The 4,222-nt window shown below is 36.7% G+C and overlaps 1 non-coding gene across 1 annotated transcript; it reads left to right on the plus strand.

Annotated features, from left to right (window-relative positions):
* Positions 1 to 1,641: 1,641 nt before the first annotated feature.
* On the plus strand, positions 1,642 to 1,766 carry LOC132826974 (U6atac minor spliceosomal RNA). The gene has a single exon (XR_009645951.1). It is a non-coding gene; the product is annotated as a U6atac minor spliceosomal RNA (small nuclear RNA).
* Positions 1,767 to 4,222: the final 2,456 nt, after the last annotated feature.

Genomic DNA, 4,222 nt, shown 5'->3' on the forward strand with positions numbered 1-4,222 from the left:
AGTAATAAAAATGTAATGCAGCCTGTATACACATCACTATTATACCTTATTTACAGCATAAATCACTTAAATAATGAAGCAACTTTGCCTTAAATAAAACTTACGGGCAGAGAGCCGTTTCACTCACACCCTCAACTGACTACTTGGATATTGCAGTAGGTCATGGTATATGAGGAGAAATTGACTTGAAATTTAATCAACTGTCGATATTTCATGTGACCATTCGATTGAACAATATGTTTACTTACATTGAGGAAAATGAATTTTGAAAGCTATAATAATTGGACAGAATAATAGTGAAACTTGCGGTAGGTTTTGCTGATTTATCAAGAATGTTGTTTCATAAGTTCCCAATTAAAACAGAGTTTGCTTTACAACCAAAATGCAAATTGCAGAAAGTGTACTGATGAGTTTCAGGAAGATTCCAATAAACTTCAAAGTAAGAAAACCAATTTTTTGCTTTTAATAAGTGAGAAACTATCCAAAATTTAATTTCTTCTAAAACCCATCTTGGAAAGTACAGAAACAAACATTATTTCCATAACTTAATGACTTAATGCTATTTTCCAAGATGCATCAGAGCAGCTGGAAGTGCAGTGACTAACTGTTTTCCAGTACATCAGAAGAGTGAGGGATTCTGAGAAATGTTGGCTGGAGTCCCGCTTCTGATTTTAGTAAAGACATTTACATGTATTCAGACTTGTGTTCAGTCTGCGTCTTTGCCTCAATGGAACTTAGAGTGTTACATTAAACTTTTCAATCATGGATGAATGCACATGTTGTGAAAATGTTAGAACAAGTCAAAAAAATTAACATGAACTGTGGATGATCCAGTTAGCAGTTTAAACTACTATAGTTGAACAATCCTCACTAATGTTACAAGAATGATTACAACCAAGAATTCCCTGAATTCCCTGACCTAATTGGTGAATTAGAAATGGATTAATCATTGTATGTTTGTCCTCTTAGAAGTTATGGCATCCAACATTCTAGATACCATCAGTTCCCACACGTCCGCTCCCAGTTAATGAATCTGCTATTTCAGGTGATACTCCAAGAATAGAAAACTCTCAGAACTTTCTTTTGATCTGCTAAAGATGTTAAGAAATTTCCAAACATCAGTCCTATGTTGTAAGCTCCTTTGTTCAACTTTGACCAGTGGCATCACATAATCCTTTTTGAAATTCCTGGAAGGACATAAGCCAGTCTGATCAGTGTTATGTTGGTCATCTATCTGTATTTATTCTTATGAAAGTTAACAACTTCTTTTCCCTACATTGAAAAGTAGCTACTTCTAAGGAACTAATTAATAGGGTAGTTTTGATTAATACTCCAAATTGGGAAGAAAAATCCAATCTTTCCCATCCACTCTCCTTTTGGAAGTAGATTATGCCACAAAATTCACTGCTAAGACTGTAAAGTTCAACAATTTGGGATGATAATTCCTGGCCCATGTTTTTATCCCAAAGTGGGATTACAATGTAGTTTACTTTCTTTTATTTTTATACATCCTCCTGTGTAGTGTGTGAGTTCCAATCTGATGGTTGAAGACATTCCCCGCTGCTTGAGCAGCCCACCGGTCCAACCAGAGGCTGCAGTTTTAATTATGCTGTGTCTCATTGTGTGATTCTACTTAAAACTGTGGATTATGAATGGCGAAAAAGTTAGCACTTCCCTCGATAAGAATGGAAGGAAGCCGAGCGGTTGTGAGGTGAACAAATGATTAAGATATTTCCGTTTACTTAGTGGCAGCTGACCATTTTTGTGGGCATAGTGGGACGTGATGTTGGATGGGGGTGGACAAGGTCAGAAATCATGCGACACCAGGTTATAGTCCAACAGGTTTATTCAAAATCACAAGCTTTTGGAGCAAGGTATTGTGTGACTTCTGATCTTGTCCACGCTGGTGGTGTGGAGGCTCTTGTGGCACTGTGATATTGTTCCTACCTCTGACCTAGGAGGCCTGGGGTTCACATCCCACCTCCTCAAGGTGTATGTACTACCATGTCTGAACAGGTTAGTTGAAAATATCCATGATCTGATGCTAACTTTATAGCTTAGACAATGGTAATTCAGCTCCTTTGTGAATACTGATTGCCTTCAGTGTATGCTAATAGTCAACTATCTCAAAATCAAATTCCATCCCCATGGAATCTTAGGATTATAAGCTCTCTGTTGCTTACTGACAGCAATGACATCAAGAAATCCACAGAATGGAATAATTGTACAGCGCTTCTCTCTCTAAACAGCGTTTGTAAACTAGGATCTTTTGTCTGCTACAAGTTGGAATGCGTTGCAGAGACAGATTTCCAAAAATAAGAGGAACTTTTAAATGACATCTTACTGCCTCTGGAAAAGATTGGATTGTAATTTAAAATAGGATGTCTCTGGAGAACAGTTGACTTACATCAGACATAAGAGCACTTAACGTCCAGACCATTCCCCCGAACAATATGTGCGTATGTTACAGACTTAGGACAGGTTAACATTTATACTTGAAAGTGAATTTTCAAAAAAAATAGTAAGGCAAGCTCTTTAACTTGTTAACACTAGCTCATGTACATACAACATCTTTTTGTTCCCTTCTTTTTTGGACTGTGCACTATAAAAGGATGACACTGCTTTAAACCAAAGAGACTGTGTAAACAGATGGCTATACTTTTCAAAATGGATCAACGGGAAACTTAAACTTCTTTCTGAATACAGTCTGCTTCCGTTATATGCTAATAGCCCACTATCACTTGATCAAAATTTTATCTTACAGAAACTCTGATAATGAGCTATTTAGTGGCTATGATAGGTCCCAAGAAAGGTGATTGTGGCACAGTCTTAGTGTCCCCATGAAAAATGCATTCAAGTCCCACCTGCCTTAACAATATCTATGAACAAATTGATTAAAAAAAAACTATAATTAATGCTAGCTGTGTTCTTTTGGTTATTACATTGTGGACTCAGCAAAACGTACTGGAGAAAGGAGTCTGAAGCAGACATTTTAAAGCACCATGAATAAACCTTTTTAAAAAGATTGAAACTCATGTCATTTTTGCATAGACATGAAATATAAAATATCAAAACATCTGATGAAGAGCCATCCAGACTTGAAATATTAGCTTACTCTTTCTCCATGGACACTGCCTAACCCACTGTGATTCCCAACATTTCTTTGTTTTCAGTACAGATTCCAGTATCTGCAGTAATTTGCTCCCATAAAATATCAAACACTGGATAAAACACAGAATTACTAGAAATATTCACTGATGTGAATGATGGAGGTTTTGGGGTGACTGTTCTCAGCAAAATTGGTGTCCTTTACTGGAACGAAGCAACTCTGTGTACAGTACTGACGTCCGTCTATTGTATCTAATTGAAAGGCTAACAGATGGGCTAAGCTTGATAAAGAGCTGTGTGTACACTGATGTGTTCACTTTGTTGACTGTGCCTTATGCAGATCTTTTCTATAGAATGCTGTCTTCCTCAACTGTGCAAAAATAATCCTCCTGCAAACATGAAATGAGCAGCAAAGGTAAATTAGATTACGGGTTTGTACTTGCCTCTCTCCTCTACCAGTGAAATGATTCACCCAGGAGCTCCTTGTCCTGTGTCAGCTTCCCAAAACAAACCTAGTGTTGGAATGTTGGGTTGATAACTGGGGTGGGGGGCACAAGTTTAAGATTCCCACCATTGAAGGAAGAGGAAAGGGGAGTGGGAAACTATGCAAAAAAATGTTTAGGACATGACATGTCCAACTAGAAACAGATAGAGAGAAATTCACAACAGCTTTCAAAAGAGAAATGTTCTGTGTGCAGTTTTATACTTTCATGATAATACCTGTAAACAGCTTCAGGAGGTCTTGGGGAAGGAAACCTCTTCTTTTACACCTGGCTTTGTAATATTGCATTGTGCTGTTTTATAAAGGCACCAAAGCCGTCTTGATTGGTAATTCTAACACAATGATTCCATTCACTATGTGTGAGCTTTATTATGAAGTTATAGCTTCACTGTAAATGTAATATCAAGAAATGAATAAAAACTTTTATTAACGTGACTAGAATATTTAAGAGCTGGAAACATTCCAGAATTATGTACTGGAATCATCAATGCAAGAATTAACCATAGTTTGTAAATTCAATAAAAAGAAGGAATGGTAATGGTAAAAGATAATAAAATATGTATAGATGAAATGGAATTTGTCAGATGAAAAATTTAAATGGTTCTTTTTTGA

This window comes from Hemiscyllium ocellatum, chromosome 23 (assembly GCF_020745735.1).
Source record: "Hemiscyllium ocellatum isolate sHemOce1 chromosome 23, sHemOce1.pat.X.cur, whole genome shotgun sequence".
NCBI classification, from domain to species: Eukaryota; Metazoa; Chordata; class Chondrichthyes; order Orectolobiformes; family Hemiscylliidae; genus Hemiscyllium; species Hemiscyllium ocellatum.